The 17,329-nt window shown below is 40.8% G+C and overlaps 2 protein-coding genes across 3 annotated transcripts in view; one reads left to right on the forward strand and one right to left on the reverse strand.

Moving 5' to 3' along the window:
* Hmg20a (high mobility group 20A) overlaps positions 1-6,776 on the reverse strand; it is an 85,245-nt gene extending 78,469 nt beyond the window's left edge. Inside the window, exon 1 of the mRNA XM_028865041.2 lies at positions 6,471-6,776. The gene's annotated coding sequence lies outside the window, so the exon portion shown is untranslated. The remainder of the gene's footprint in view (positions 1-6,470) is intronic.
* Positions 6,777-7,366: 590 nt separating this feature from the next.
* Peak1 (pseudopodium enriched atypical kinase 1) overlaps positions 7,367-17,329 on the forward strand; it is a 220,323-nt gene continuing 210,360 nt past the window's right edge. For both annotated transcript variants that reach the window (XM_028865038.2, XM_028865040.2), the window contains exon 1: positions 7,367-7,450. The gene's annotated coding sequence lies outside the window, so the exon portion shown is untranslated. The remainder of the gene's footprint in view (positions 7,451-17,329) is intronic.

Here is a 17,329-nt window from a genome sequence, read left to right on the forward strand (position 1 = left end):
TCTACGCCAGAGACAGGTTAAAAAAAAAAAAAAAGGATGGAGAGTGGTAGAGGAAGTCACCTGACATTGACCTCTGGCTCTGCAAATGCACAAATAGGACACTGAGATGCACTTGTGCGAGTGGACACACACACACACACACACACAGTCACAGACACACACACACAAGCTAAACAAACAAAACAAAAATAAAATTTCCACATGAGTTGGCCATACCATTCTCGGGTACATAATTAAAAGTGCTTAGACACCCATGTTTATTATGTACAATAGCTAAGCAATGGAGCCAATCTAGATGTCCATCAACTGATGAATGAATAAAGAAAATGAGGTATATATACACAATGGAATTTTATTGAGGCATAAAGAAAAAAAGTCAGAGCAATGCTGAAAATGTCCAATTCTTCAGTCATTAGGGAAATGTAAATGAAATCCCATGTCATCTTTCTTAGCAAGGTTATCATCAAAAAAGCAGAAAACAAAAAAACAAAAACAAAAACAAAAACAAAAACAAAAAAAACCCCAACCAAATAAAAGAAGACAGCATGTCAGGTTGGGACATGCAATTAATCCTAGCACTTGGAAAGCAGAGGCAGGTAGATTTCTGTGAGTTCAAGGCCAGCCTGGTCTACATAGGGAACCTTACATAATGAGACCTTGGCTCAAAAACAACAATAAAACAAATAAACACCTCCCCCCCACACACCTACAAACAGAACAACCACAAGATTTAGCTATACTATTCTTGGGTATTATCTATCTGTCTGTCTGTTTGTCCATCTATCTGTCTACTACCTACCTATATATCTATAATAAAATATTACTTATTAATAAGGAAGAACAGAATCATGTTCCCACTGGAGATCATTACGTTAAGCAAAATAGAAAGGCAAGTACCATATTTTCTCTCAGATGTGGATTTTAGGAGAGGGAGAACACATGTCAATAAAAGGGGGACTATCTATTGGGAAAGAAGGGGATCAGGAGGAGAGGGCAACGTAATGGGAGTATGATCAAAATGTTTTCATGCATGTAAAATGCTTAAAAATCTACTTAATTTCTGTGTTTGGACAGCAGGGAAATCTCTCCCAATACTATGTGTGCTGACCTTCCCATCATTCACTTAGATGAGTCCACATGTAAGTTACAAATTACTTTTTACCAATTACATTGACTGCAGAGATCAGCTCTCATAGCTGTGAACATATATCAGGTGTTTAATATATGACAGTAACACCACAGAATGCTTACAAATGGGAGCATAATGATTTAACCACACATTCTACAGACATATGAGTATCTACTGTGTACTGGCCATAATCCTTCATGCTGAGCATAAATAGTAGATAAAAGTTACATGTTAATTTCATTACAACCCTAGTGCCAGTTAAATTATATATTTCGAAATATTAAATCAATGTCTATATGACATTGTTCCAGGTATGACAGCAAATCCAGAGATGAACAGTCTATATAGCCTTCTCTGGGAGGACATTTTCTATATATAATAATAACAACTAAAATAAACACCAGGAACACTGGATATTAAGTGCAACAATAAAGGCACAGAATACTCTGGAGGATCAACAGACAGAACATAGAAGATTTGGAGTAGAGGGAGACAAAGATAGACATCAGGAAATATTTCTTGAATGGAATACTTAGAGAGTGCACAGGGCAGAACTTTATTTTAAGATTTGTTTATTTATTATGTACACAGAAGAAGGTGCCAGATCTCATTACAGATGGTTGTGAGCCACCATGTGGGTGCTGGGAATTGAACTCAGGACCTCTGGAAGAGCAGTCAGTGCTCTTAACCTCTGAGCCATCTCTCCAGGCCCCAGGGCAGAACTTTATAACAGATGGGGATCACCAGGAAAAGTGGAAGTATGTCAGACAGAGAAAGGCTGGGTACAGTACAGAATTTTCCCCTCAGACATCATCCAGTTTCAAACCTAAAGAAAGACATAATGTGAGGGGCCTTAATATTTGGGAAAATGAGTTGAAAGTCTTCCTAAAACAATTTAAAGTACTTTAGTGATTTCTTATTTTTTTTCTTGAATCTTTTCTATTAAATATATTTTGTAAAACAACTGACTGGTGATTTTTTTCCTTCTCATAAGAAACTGACTACTTAGCGAGCATGCTGATAGAAGGCAGAATGTCAATGAACTTACCGCTGTATTCTATGTGTGAGCTTAAAGGAGAAATGGGTGAATCCCAACAGTTACCACAGCTGAAGCAAGCCTAAGGGTTAGAGCAGTGGTTCTCAACCTACAGGTCTCCAACCCTTTGGGGCCACTTATCAGATATCCTGCATATCAGATCTTTACATTATGATTCACGACAGTAGCAACATTACAATTAGGAAGTAGCAACAAAATAATTTTATGGTTGGGGTCATCTACAACATGAGGGACTATATTAAAGGGTCACAGCATTAGGAAGACTGAGAACCACTGAGGTAAATAATACCATTCCTCAAATTCCTATTACCAGGACTACACCAAGTGATTCCCAGGGATTCCCATTTAGGGAAACTGAAGCTCATGGAAGCTAACTGCTCAAGGTGATGAAGCTAATAAAATACAAAGACTAGCTCTGAATCTAGGCCAGTGTCATCTCCAATTCTCCCTACTGTTCACTTATAATTACAGAGTACAAAGCAAGTTAAAACAGAAAAACCATGATACATGCAACAATAAAGGAAATATTAAAAACAAATTTTAGAATGGCTTAGGAATCAAGATTAAAAGATACCAAATTTAGGAATGCATCTTAATCCAGCTTGAACAGTGGTTATAACACATATCTCACTTAAGAACACCAAGTAAGCAAAATTCTAGCTTTGGTCCATCAAGTAGGAAGAAAGCTCCAAGAGAATATGGTTATTTGTATTTCCTGTACTTGAAGCTAGAACATGACTGATACAAAGCAGTAATCAGTTTTTGTTGAAATCATGAAAAACTATGTAAAAGGAATTCCACTTGAATACATACAGAAGTTCAGAAATAAAAGACAGCAAAGCAATAAATGTAAAACCATTTAAATTGCTAGATTGTTTCCTTTAGCCCTCAACTACAAAGCAGAAACCAAAAAACTTGCCATTACCAAAGTACAAAGTAAAGCTGCCTGTTATAAAACATTAGTATCAGTTTTACAGGACAGGGTAAACAAAAGGATGAAAAGAGGCTTTGCATTATGTAGCATCTCTGCGGATGATCAGATTTCAGTGCAATGGTCTGGAGAATTTTGGCCTACTCTTTTAATGTTTCAAACTGCTCTGAGCAGCTCATGCAATGACTGCTTTAAGGAAAAGAAAATGGTTACTTACTCCAAATACTCTAAAAAGAATCAACAACTTCTTTATCATAGAGGGCAGGTAGTGAAATAAAAATCTAAAATTTGCTAACTGAAAGAAGCAACAGTATGTTTGCAAATGGTTTTCCTTTTCCCAATTTTGACACTAGGAACATGTTTAAAAAAAAAAAAAAGCAATACTAGGCATTTAAGGGGGGGGGGAAATCCCTTGGAAGAAGATAAGCCTTCCCACAGAAAAGATTCTTAAAAGGAGGAGGAACGGGCTACACAGGCTTCCTTCTCTATTTTTCACCAGCGTATCTAATAATTCTTCTTTGATGGGACCAATGAATAACTGTCACTTATCACAAAACATCTCCCTGATATGTACTTTCTATATTGCTTTCTTCTCAACAGACAGTTCTTCAAGCCGCACAAGTCTTTCCACTGCAATTTGTCTTATTTCTATTACATGGCATGTCTTCCACGAATTCAGGATAAATTTAATAAACCCCTTTGCTTTCCAAAACTGTTCTCAAAAGGCAATACCAATATTGTACCTCAACCAATATTATGACATTATTTTCTCCCTTTCTCACTTAGTTCTACCATCCTTCTATACTTCAATTCCTATATGGTTAATTTTCAGGGTGATTACATCTAGTATATTACATTAATGTAGAAGAGTGTGAATGCTTTCTCTCTAGTCAATTAATACCCAATTGGTTCAGTGTACATGTCCCTAACTTTCTATCAATAACCAGAGACAATATTTCACCTTATCTTTTAAAATTACTGCAGCAATTTTGTAGTCTTTCAAATATTGATTTTAGCATCTCAGATTTTTTGTTGTTGGTTCTGGGGATGAAATGGAAGTCCTTTCATATGAGATAAGTGCTCTACCACTCAGCTACATCCCCAGCCCATCAGACTGATTTGTTTATTATTTACTTTTGAGATAGGGTCTCATTGTGTATGTCTGGCTGGCCTGGAACTCGCTGAGATCTGCCTGCCTCTGTCTCCCGAGCGCTAAGATTAAAGGGGTGCGCCAACATACCTGGCCAGGCTGATTTTATTTTATTATTTTTTCTCCTGTCAATACTGGTATCAGACCCCAAATTCAGGGGCTCATATTATATATAGTAGGGAAGTGGTCTATTATTTAGCTATACTTCCAGTCTAAGAATAATTTGTTTTTTCTTTTATTGAAAATAGATCTTTTTCAAAAAATATATTTTGATTAGTTCCCTGCCCCTCCCCCAGTACTTTAAGTTCCTCCCTCTACCTCTTTCTGTCTTTATTAGAAAACAAACAGGCATCTAAGGAATAATAAAATACAAAAACATATCAGAATAGGACAAAACAAACAAGAAAAAGAGCCAAAGGGGGAAAGAAAAAAAAAAAAAAAAAAAACCACAAGAAACTCATAGATGCAGAGACACACATATTCACAGACACAGGAATCCCATAAAACCCAAAACCAGAAGCCATAACATGTATTCAAAGGACCTGTATGGTTTAATAAAAAAAAAAAAACACTGAATCTCCAAAGATGCATTGAGTTCATTTTGTATTGCTCATCTACTGCTGAGTGTGGGGCCTGTCCTTAAGAGTGGTTTGTTTCCGCAGTGAGACTGCTTTAGAGAAAACTAATTGTTCATTGCAAGTGGCTATCAATTAGAGATAGCTTGTGGGTTTGGACTGGGGGCATGTGTCCACTTCTCTTTTTAGCTCTAGGACCCCATCTAGTGCAGACCTGTGCAGGCCCTGTTCATGCTGCCACAGTCTCTGTGAGTTCATATGTGTGCCATATATATGTTTCTAGGACTAAGAGTGATTAAAAAAAAAGTCTACATTAAGGTAAAAAATTTATTTTCACGTTTAGTTTAAAATATTCTCTACTGTAAGTGCAAACTATGAAATTAGAAATACATGCATATTAATATTGGAAGACAATGCAATTTTAGGTTCAATTTATCCCAAGTGTAAAAAGGTCGAGACTTCACAAAATAAGGTCCAAATAGACTGCTTCTGCCAGCAAAAATACACTGATATGCTGTGTTGCTTGACAAGAGAAGCTACAGAATCAAAATTGGTTTATTACCACTTCAGATACCGCTTTTTGTAGAAAAGAAAAAAAAAAAAAGCAGGATACAGGAAGACAAAATTCTGTCTTCATTCACCATTTGTTCTTTCCCCTACTCAACATGGGAGCTGAACCCATCATCCTTGTGCCATGATTTAAAACCATAAACAGACCTCAGTTTTAAATCAGCGACAAATTCAATTAAATTACAATGGGGGGGGATGCAATAAAATGCATCTTCCATAAATGCCACACATAAGCTACATGAAAACAATATTTAGGTTGATGATGTTGTTCTCAGGCATGGGGCAAATCCTCAGTCCTAAGGTAACAGGTCTCAGTAGGTAACATACCAATTGCATCTATTCATGGAACATCATATTTGAGTACTGCGCTATGATACTCTCTCCCTTTGCAAAAATGAAAATGCCTCGTAATTTATGTGAACCATTTGGTCCCCAAACTAATAAACTACCTCCTTAGAAAGTGTGGATAAAGAGTTCCTGCTTCCAGGTCTGGGCAGAGACCACACCACTTCACTCAGTTAAGGTCACCCTTGACAAGGGGGCAAGAGCGGGCCCCTCACGAGTCCCACTACAAAGTATGTAGCCTTGCAGAGAATTTTAACGAGGTGTTTTGAATTCTGTGGAGAAAGCATTAAGAAAATCTTGCTGGGGGGAAATTTTCCATATTACACGTAGAGACAAAACACATAACTTCTAATCGTGGCCTGGTGATTATCACAGCGTGGGCGAAGAGCCGAACTTGTGACTTGAAAACAACCCCCAAGGCTGGAGGAACTATTTCTGAGAACGGCCCAAACCAACACCTTTTCTGTCTCTCAGCACGGGAAGTGGCTTGGACACCCCCCAAACACCATCCTACCCCACAGGAAGTGAGTTATATTTCCCCCTCCCCATGACAGCATGTCTCCCTTCCCCCAACCGGAAGTGAGGCGCCCCCATTCAGCGGGCCTCAAACCAAGACAAACCAATAACAGCAGCAGCAGCTAAAGAGGGATGATCTTCAAAGGGGGAAGGACATTTCGATTGTGGCCACCCCCATGCTCGTCTTGCTTACTAACCTGCTGACGACAAGGGCAGGCAGGGGCCTGGGGACTAGTGAACGTCCCTTGCCCAGAGGACAATTCCCTCAGCCCCTCTCAATGGCCTTCACTCTTCACTCCGTCGTCTCACAGCTTGACAGAAATTCCTCCGCAGCACTTTATTTTGGTGTCTTTTCTTACTTTACCCAATCACTTAGTCACCTCCAGACAGGTAACTTCTCTTAACGTGGTAGTATTTAGAACTGTTCCGGTGAGGAGAGGCGTGAAATACTATACCCGATACTTTCAGAGAAATGAAGGGATTATTTTGCCCAATGCGGCGAAGGGCTACGTGACTACGCAAGGTGAGACTCACTTTCGCGAAGGTTCTTGGGAAATGTAGTTTTCTTTTTCGTAGCCAAGGCTCTCAAAAATAGTGGGACTTAAATTGGTAACTATTACATACTGGAATCTTTGAGAACACTTTTTCTGTACTTGGCGACTGGCTGGCATAGATGGTTAGGCCCCGAAAAGGTCCAAAACTGCGCTGTTAGTTCCCACGGGCGTTTAATTGAACCCAAATTCCCCGTCACGTGGGCTCAAGGTCCCGGTCGCCCCGCCCTCTAGTTTTGGCCCCGCCCCTCAGCCAATCAAACCTTCCCTAGGTCTTGTTCTCCGGATATTGGCATGCAGAGAGGCGTGGCTTCTTGGCAGCTCCTCCCATGGGGCTGAGTGGAGAGCTGGGGAGAAGGCCGAGGTTAGGTGCCGCGCGCGCGCGCGCTATCTCAAGAACCGAAGCGGTCGAGGGAGCGCGCGGCGGGGCGGCGTGCGGGGTGGGGAGGAGCGAGCTGACTGGTAGGCTGGGCGGACGGCGAGCGGCCGGGAGCGCGCTGTGGACTCCGCGGCCGCGAGTAGTTAGTTAGTTGTGTCAGTTGCTCGGTGGCGGCGGCCGCGATCACCAGAAAGAGGACGGGACGGGCGGCACTGGTGATCATTGCAACGGCGTGTGCTCCCCTCAGGTAACCGGGGCAGGGTTGCCCACGTACCCTCCGGTCCCTTTTCCCATGCGCGCAGGCTTATGGGGGCCAGGGTCGCCTCGAGGTGAGGACGCCGACCTAGGGGAATCTGGACTGGGCGGCGCCGCAGGGGCTCGGCAGCCGGTGCGTCCTGCAGGGCGCGGGCTGCAGCGTCCCGGCCACCCACGCGCCCTGCGGGCGCCGCGAGCCCTCTCGTGCCCCCCGTCGGCCCAGGCCTCGCTACCCTGGCTGAGATGGTCCCGGTAGCGCGGCGCCCCCCAGAGGAGGGAAAGTTGGAACCCGGCGGCTAGGGACTTCCCGGGGCTGGGCTGCGAGGCTCCAGGGGAAAGTGAAGCCTTAGAGGAGCTGGACGCGGGAGGCTGGGGCAGGAAGGGCTTCTGCCGAGTCTGTACGGTCATCCCGCTCCCAGACCTGGGAAGATCGGGCTCAGCCTTGCAGCATCAGTCAGGACGGAACCGGTGGCTCTGTGCCTGCTCACTTCACGCTCTGGCTGTTGAGCCCCGAACGCGCGCGGACTTACTGGGTTGCTTAGGGCTTTGGGATTTGGAGAGGTCGGGTTAGACAGGTTTTTTTGTTTGTTTGTTTGTTTTTGCTTTTTCTTTGCCCTTTGACTTACGGGTTCTTGTATCTTTCCTCCTTCGAAGAGGACTTGCCATCTGAACTGGCTCCCCTTCTCGTTTTTTTCCCCATCTTATGCACTATCCGTTGGAGAGCTTGATTTCGTTCTTGGGCATTAATGACTGCTGAGAGCAATAGAAAAGAGGAGCCCCCCCCCCTTCCCCCAGGTCTCATTTCTGCAGTCCGCTTTTTAAAGGACCCAAATTTAGGAATCAGAGCTATGGAATGGAGTTATTGGAAGGCTGGCGTTGAAGGATAGAGATGAGTTAGAGGAAAACTATGATTTCATCTTTATTGGCCTTACTATAGAAAACCAAGTGCATTTTTCTTTGCCTCTGTTGAATGTGGTAAGATTACACTTTCAATTAAATACTTGGCGACTTACATAAAAGACTATTTTTAGGTCACTGGATGATGTACATGAACAGCCTTTTCACCTGAATTGGAAATGCTTTGAGTGTTCTGTTTGGCAGCCTGTTTTGTTTTTGTTTTTGTTTTTTTTTTTGTTCAGCCACAGTGGCCCTCCTTTACCTCCCCTGATAAATGAAGTGTGTAGTCAAGAGAACACATATTGCTCTCTGCAAAGTGGGGGGAAAAAAAACAACCAAAAACCCAGAAAGCCCAAACTTGAATTATCCACAAGGGTAAAACTTTCCATGAGCAATCTTGGATACCCACTTCATGATGGCTTCTTTTGTAATCTCAAGAGCATTTTAGATCTTTCAATTCACTGGCTACCCTAATTACTTTCCAAAGTGCCTGGCACTTCTTTGGTTGGTAACTTTTTCAGTAAACTCTAATTGCAGGTGCTGTACATTTTCTTGGCTTCCAGGATAGGAGTGAGTAGCTTTATCAGAGAGATTAACAGTTAACAATGGAAGCAGAGTTCATACCACTGCCAGTGAGTTTTGGCAATTACCAGCTCGCAAACTATGTGAAAAAACAAACATCCACTTCCCATAGATGTCAGAGGGGAAGAAGAAAAAATATTTTATCATGTCTCTTTTTGGAGAGAGTAACATGACTATGTTATTGTGGGGGAAATGTCAAATTATTTTCTTTCAAGCTTTTTGATGTGCAGTCCTCCTTTCTCCCAGCTTCTATGTAGGACCGACATTTATGCTTGGCTGGTTTCCAGTGTTGTGAGAAGTGTTTTGGTGAGAGGGAAAGATAAGCTTGCTCTGAGTTGTTAGGGTGCTGACTATTCATTTTGTGTAGCAATAGGGCAGAGAAACTTCCACAGTAGTGTTTGTACCCCATTAACATTATGTCAGAATTCATTTTTAAGTGTCTGTCCTGAGGCCCGTAAAGAAATAATGCCACTTTGTAACTGTTTTCTGATAGTCACATTAAAAAGTGCGTTCCTGAAATGCATTATATGTGTATGCATATAAACATTTATCTTTGTACATTTATGGTAATGTAAATATTTAAGTCTGAGAGCTTAAAAACTTTTATTTGCTTATTTGCATACATGCCTTTTAACAGCTAACAGTGCCAACCATATTTGCCAAATAAGCATCAACCATAAATTCTGGCTTTGGCACATTTCATATAATAACTCTTCTAAATTGCTCCATGGTGAAGCATCATGAGATTAGCATTTGCTTCATGAGAGAGATTTGTTGTTGTTGTTAACCGTAATGATGTGCTGTTTAAGGGGAACAGGTGCTGAGCTCTAGCTGTTTGCATTGTAACCTGCCAAGTCATACTCTTTTGTTGGATGGGTTCTCAAAGCAATTTAGGAATCCAACTGTGGCCCCTGGCACGCCAAGTGTGAGTTTGAGGTTCCGGATCACTTTTGCAAATCCTCATTTTCACTGGAAGAGGCAAGTGTGGATGTATACTTTATTTTCTCCTTTGTCTATTACTGTGATTCCTATGCCCCAGGCTTTCCATTATTAGAGCTTCTGGTATAGGCTTCATCCCTGCTGGCTGATTTTTTCCTTGGAGAATTTAAATATTCTAGTAACTTTCAGTCCAAATTCACATTTGGACAAAAGACAAGTATTTGAGTGTCTAATTTTAAGGTGTTAGGCATGGTGGTAGGACCAGGCGCTTATACTTTAGGAGGAGAGCTAGCTGGTAACTGGTAATTATCATATGGTGTGATAGAGCACAGGTGTGTGCACAGGTGCCTGTGAATGAAGAAAACACGGAGGAAGGCTTGTTGACTCAGACTTGGATTCGTGGCTGTGGGGGATGTTCTGGAATCTTAGTGACTTACTCAAGCTAATCTTGAATAATATACGAATCAACTAAGTTCAGGAAGAAGAAACATGTTTTATCCTAGTGCTGTTTTTTTTTGTTTTGTTTTTTTTTTAAAAAAACCTGCAATCATGAGTCATTTATGTAATTTGAAATTTCTAGTAGTTGTGTTTTAAAATGTAAAAATTAAGATTCATAAGTTAACCCAGCATTTTAAAGTAATATAATTTCAACATGTGATCAGTTTAAAGCAGTAATACTAAGATATTTAACATTCTCCTTTTCATGCAAAGTTTTCAGAATCTGGTGGTATTTTTACACCTTAGCACATTTCAGTTAAGACTAGCTATGTTCACATACTCTGTTTCTGTGCATCAGCAGCACAGCTTTAGAACAGAGGCAAATGAAGTAAAAAATCACTGATTGTAAACCAAGCTCAGGAAATTTTAACTTCACCTTGAAGACTGTGAAATTTTAGTTGAAAAATGAAAACAGGGCTGGAGAGAGATGGCTCTTCCAGAGGACCTGGGTTCAATTCTGGGCACTTACATGGTGGCTCACAACCATCTATGGCTCTAGTTCCAGGGGATCTGACACCTTCTTCTGGTGTCCGAGGACACCTAAGGCAAAACACCCACACCCATAAAATAAACAAACAACAAAAACAGAATACAGCCCCCCCCCCCCAGTAAACCATCCTGCAGTACAACCTGAGCTGGCTTGGACCTATCATTTTGACAGCAAATGAAAGCTGCATTAGAAAGGGGCACAACTAGAAGCAAGGCCAGTTAAAAAGCTATTCCTGGTGAGAAATGGCATGGAGTGTAGAGGAGGAGTGGATGCAGGAGAGATTTGGGAAGTATTATCCCTAGAATAGGACAAATAGGTTATAGAATAGAAAAAGATTGCGTCCCATGAGATGGCTTAGTGGGTAAAGGTACTTGCTGCCAACCTTTTTTCATCCCTGGGATGGTAGGAGAGAACCCTCTGCTACAAATTATCCTCTATTCTCCAAATGTATGCAGTGGCAGTGTCTCCCATAAACAAAGGAATGAAAGACTGAAGATTAGGATGATTCCCATGTTTGTTAGGAACTGCGTGGTAGATAGGGCCAAAGCTAAGGGAAAAGTCAACCTTCTATACCAGGTAGACAAGAATGAAACAAAACAAGAAAAAAAAAATCACACACAAAACAAAAGATGGAAAAGCTGAGAGGGTTTGTCAGGAAGCTGAGAGAGGACAATATTTCAAGGACTAGGAGTTGTCAAACTGTGTCCTACCATGAAAAGGGCAAGTAAGATAAAGTTTGAAGGAAGTCTCTGAGACTTGGAGATTAAGTTGTTTGAAAGTAGTTGAGAGCAGTTAGCTACATTGTAATGCACCGAGGAAGTTGAAGAGTACAGGACAGCTAGCAGTTTAGCTGATTGCAGTGATAGTGGTTTTCGGGTCTCAGTTATCATGGAGCCCAGGCTGGCTTTTTCCTAGCTATGGTGGCAAAACAGACCTTGAACTGCTGAGTTTTTAAAAAATTTTATTTGTTTATTTAAGTAATTTTTAAATTCATTTTACATACCAAGCACAGATCTTCTTTTATCCCTCCTCCTGTTCCCCTTTCATCCCTCCTTCAGTTCCCTCCCATCTCCTTCTCCATCCCCTCCTCTGAAAGGATAAGGCCTTGCCCAGGACTTGGATTACCACCAGTGTTTGTCACCATGCTCAAGCAAGTACAGTTTGTAATCAAGGACTCTGAAAGAAAGTATAAGGAAGCCAGATGCTGAGAATTTTAAGATGTTTGCCTTAAAATGTTTTTATAAATTATCTTGAGCATGCTTATGTAGAACTGGAAAGAGTCAATGGAGAGAGAAGAGTGGGGGAGGGAGGAGAGCTTAGGAGGAAGGGATGAGGAGGGAGTGAGGGAGGAAGGAAATGAGCATGAGTGTGAACGTCCTGGGCATAGGCAGAACATTTGGCCTTGGGTGTCTTAGTTAAGGTTTCTATTGTTGTGCTAAACACCATGACCAGGAACTTGGGGGAGGAAAGGGTTTATTTGGCTTACACTTCCACATCACTGCTCATTATTGAAGGAAGTCAGGACAGGAACTCAGAGGGCAGAACCTGGAGGTGGGAAGCTGATGCAGAGGCCATGGAAGAGTGCTGCTTATTGGCTTGCTCTCCGTGGCTTGTTCAGCCTCTTTGGGTTTCAGTTTATTTCAGATGTAGTCAAGTTGACAACCAAGAATAGCTATCACAAATGGCAAGTATTACTTTTCAGCGAGCAGAAGAGGAGGAGAAGATTGATGGATGGCAGGGTAAGTAAGTTTGAAACTGATAGAGGGAAGGGAAAGAATTGATATCGTGTCTTAGGTGATTTTGATTAGCCATTAAGAATTAAAGGGAGTTGGTAGACAGCTTGAAAAGAGTATGAGTTTCAAACAACTTACAGGAGAGACTGGAGAGCAGAGAGGCAGACACGTGACCAGGGAACCGAAGAATGTTGAGGAACTGAGGTTATAGACCTTGGGTTTATTGACATGGCTGTTGGGTTTCTGATTATATCTAGAGAATCTGTTCAATGTTCACGAGACCCTTACCATTGTATTCCTTGTTTGTAAGATGAACAATAAGAGTTCAAAACTTACTGGTAAACTTCAGAGCCCAGGTTATTACCAACTGCTTTATAGTAACAGTTTGGTAGAGGTACCTGAAGGTAGTTAGGATAGATAGGAATACTCAGAATTGTGAGTTGTATGAAGCATTGCGGAGTCCAAGGTGGATCATGAGCAGATAACCTAGAGGGGTTATCTGATTGGAGAAAAATGAAGGGCATGAAAGGATATAGGTACCACTATAAATCCAACCTCAGAAAACGTAGAATGAGTGTAATGCTGAAGAGCTAGTAATGAGGCTTAGTAGGAGTACCTGCTATCTGCGGTATACTTTAGTACTCTATTCTTTTTTTTTTTTTTTTTTTTTTTTTTTTAGTACTCTATTCTAATCCTAAATCTAACTGCACAGTGTATTAGGATCCTTATATGCTTGCCTTTGTCATTCCCCAGTCTTCCTAATGCTGTGACCCTTTAGTACAGTTCATCATATTATGGTGACCCCTCCACAACCATAAAATTATTTATTTTCATTGCTACTTCATAACTCTAATTTTGCTTCTGTTATGAATCATAATGTAAATATCTGAAATGCAGGACATCTGATATGCGACCCCTGTGAAAGGGTTGTTCGATCCCCATAGGGGTCATGACCCACAGGTTGAGAACTGCTGCCTTAGATGAAGAAACTGAGGATTAGAGAGGTTGAATAGCATGTCCAACGCAAACTGTCAAGTAGTGGAACCAGTATTCAGAGATTCCCTCATTATTCTTCAAACCATATTCTTCTGAAGTAAAGGGGTAAGATGGGAAGTGTAACAATCATAGAAAGGAGAAGAAACACATTGAGGTACTTAATTTGGAACTTTCGAGGTATATCATACAATGTTTGTGGAGCATCAAGTGTGTGCCAGGTACAGTTCTAGATACAAAGATGATAAGAGTTAACTAGACAGAAATTGTTACATTAGAAGATGGCTATGCTTGAGAGAAAAATAAAGGAGGAAACTGATATAGGGATGCGAAAGAGAGCAGGCTTTATACTTTTTTCTTTGAGAAAATGTTTTTATAGGTAGCTGTGGCTGTCTTTGAACTTATGGCAATTCTCCTGCTTCAGCCTTCATGCCTGGCTTGAAAGTACATTTTAAATATATTTTAAAACTTGTAATTAATTAATTAATTAGTCAGTTAATTAAAATTAATTAATGTGGGTCTTAGGGACTGAACTTGGGTTGTCAGGCTTGGGGGCAAGCACCTTTACCCACTGAGCCATCTCACCTGCCTGAGAGTACATTTTTAAAAATAATGTCTGGGCAGCTGGGCAGTGGTGGCACACGCCTTTAATCCCAGCACCTGGGGGGCAGAGGCAGGAGGATTGCAGTGAGTTTGAGGCCAGCCTGATTTACAAATTAAGTTCTAGGACTGCCAGGACTGTTACACAGAGAAACCCTGTCTTGAAAAACAAAAAACAAGCAAACAAACAAACAAACAAACAAATGTCTTGGAAAGTGAATAAATGATGAGAGTGAATGAATATTTAAAACAGTAAAAGAATCGTGTAGATTTCCTGAAGGAGAAGTATGCTGGCTGTGTCCTAGGATTCTAGGTGAGCAATGTGAATAGAAGAGTGTATCTAGATACAATCAGAGAGAAACTGGATCTGAGCAGGTAGAGCCCATAGGCCTGTTGCAAGGACCAGTTTTACTTTGGGAGATGCATTAGGATTCTTACACAGTTCGAGCAGAGGATTGATGTACTAGACTTACTGTGTTTAAATATTTGTTTTGGACTACTGTGGTGATAGTCATCTAAAGAAGAGAGAATAGAAAGCAAGACCAGCTAGGAAACTTTCTTAAAAAGCGTAGTTAGTGAGCTGGATTTGGTGGCACACACCTTCAGTCCCAGCACACTAGTAAGACAGAGGCAGGAGGATCTCTTGTGAGTTTCAGGCCAGCCTGGTGAGTTTCAGGCCAGTCAGAGCTACATAGTGACACCTGTTTTAAAAATAAACACAATTTTTAATTAAACTGGGGCTTGGGGTATAGCTTAGTAGTAGCATGCTTGCCTAGCATATGCAAGGCCCTGGGTTTGATCTCTGCACTGCTGAAAAAGGAATCTAATTAAAAGTTGGTGGTGTCTTGCACCAACCAGGGAATTAATGAAAGGTGATTAGAACTGGACTTATTCCTTTATATTAGTTTTTGCCAACTTTAGCACTACTGATATTTTGAGCTGTGTAATTCTTTGTTTTGGGTGTTGTCTTGTATATTCCAGGAGTTAAGCAGCATCCTAGATTTAACATTTAACCCTAAAGAGTATCATCTCTTCAACTTGTGACAGTCAGAAATATCTCCAGACAGTGAGCAAAATTGTTCCCATTATGAACCATTGGCAAATAAGTATCACCTAGTTTCCTCTAAAGTTAACATCTTAAACACTCAGAGTAGCTTATCAAGCCAAGAAATTAACATTGGTGTGATGCCTCGACTTGGTTTTCCACACCACGTTACTATCTTGTGTGGCTGTCAGTTCTTTCTCTCTTATTGTGTGGCAGTTCCTTGGTCTTTTATGACCTTGTTACTTTTAAAGGATACTGGTCAGGGGGCTAGAGGGATGGCAAGGTTGGTAAAATGCTTGTTGCGCAAGCGTGAGTGTGGATCTCCAGAACCCACATAAAATAAAAGGCAGGCATATCTGGTCTGCATATGGCTCTGTAACCCTGGCAAAGAGGGTTGGGGCAAAGGTGGACAGACTCCTGGAGCTTATTGGTGAACCAGCCTGCTTCAATTGATGAACTCCAGGTCCAGTGAGAGAGAGACTTTGTCTCAAAAATAAGGTATCACCTTTGAAGATTTGTCTGTGCAGATTATTTTGCCCATTTTCAATTGGATTACTCCTTTTCTAGTTGAATTTTAAGTTTTTGTTGTCTACTTTGGATAAAAGTTCTTTATCAGAAAGTATGTCTTATTAATATTTTTTCTCAGATTATTGCTTGTCTTATCTTGATATTGGATTTTGCATAGCAGTAAATTTAATTTCAGTGGTGTTTAACTCCTCAGTTATTCCTTTCATTGACTGTGCTTTTACTATATTTTGTATGAAATCATACATTTATTATCATTAAAAACAGTAAAGTAGAGAAACAATGGAGGAAGACAACCTGATGTTGAATTCTTGGTTCTACACACATATGCACCTACACACACGCACATGCACACGTACACACGGAGAATATTGGTCAGGTATTTTAAAAGATTTTCTACAATTTAGATTTGCTTTGTGTTTTTCTTTTTACATTTTTACATTTTATTTATTTATTTATTTATTTATTTATTTTTGTGTGTATGTGTGTAATGGCATATGCCACAACATGTATGTGGAGGTCAACTTTTTATTTTTAAGATTTATTTACCTACATATGTATGTGTGCCATGTACGTGTCTGTTGCCTACAGAGGCCAGAAGAAGTCATTAGGAACTGGAGTTGTGGATGATTGTTAGCTACCATGTGGGTACTGGGGATCGAACCTGGGTGCTCTACTAGAGCAACAAGTGCTCCAAACCACTGAGCCATCCATCTCTCCAGCCCCAGAAGACAACTTTTGACAGTTAGTTCTTTCCTTCTACTATGTGGGATCCCGGTATTGAACTGAGGTTATAAGGCTTGGCCCCAAGTGCCTTTACCTGATGAGGCAGCTGGCCCTGAATTGTGATATTCCCTACCACACTTAGACTGGTAATTATTAATTAATTAACTTATGACAGGGACTCACTGTGGCTCCCTGGGTGGCCTGAAACTCACTATGTAGACCAGGCTGGCCTCAAACTCAGAGAGATCTGCTTCTGCCTCCCAAGTGCTGGGATTAGAGGTGTGTGCCTCTATACTCAGGCTTCATGATTAAACTGGAAACTCTGCCACTGTTTTATTTCTGCCCACCGATTCTAACATTTTTCAATAGATCTTACTTATAATAGTTATTTCTGTGGTGTTTTAAAGATAATTTTGTAAAATTTTCTGTGATTTTTTTTTCTACATGTATTTATTACTTTTAAATACTTTATTTTATGTGTATTGGCACTTTGCTTACATGTATGTCTGAGCATCATGTGTGTGCTTGGTGCCTGCAGAGGCCAGAATTGGGAACTGGATCCTTGGGACTGGAGTCTAGACAGTTATGAACTGCCATGCAGGTGCTGGGAATTAAATCCCAGGTCTCTGGATGATCAGCCAGTGCTCTTAACTGCTGAACCAGCTCTCCAGCCCATCATTCTTCCTACATTTATTAACTTGGATTCTATAAGGAAGGTTTGTCCATCTGTCTCTTACCATGTATATCAGTTTAAATTCATGAATACGTTATACTTACAGTTATAATTTAATACCATCATTATTCAAATTATTCTGGCTTTGGCCATTGGAAGCTCTTTTAGGT

Source organism: Peromyscus leucopus, chromosome 7, assembly GCF_004664715.2.
Source record: "Peromyscus leucopus breed LL Stock chromosome 7, UCI_PerLeu_2.1, whole genome shotgun sequence".
NCBI classification, from domain to species: domain Eukaryota; kingdom Metazoa; phylum Chordata; class Mammalia; order Rodentia; family Cricetidae; genus Peromyscus; species Peromyscus leucopus.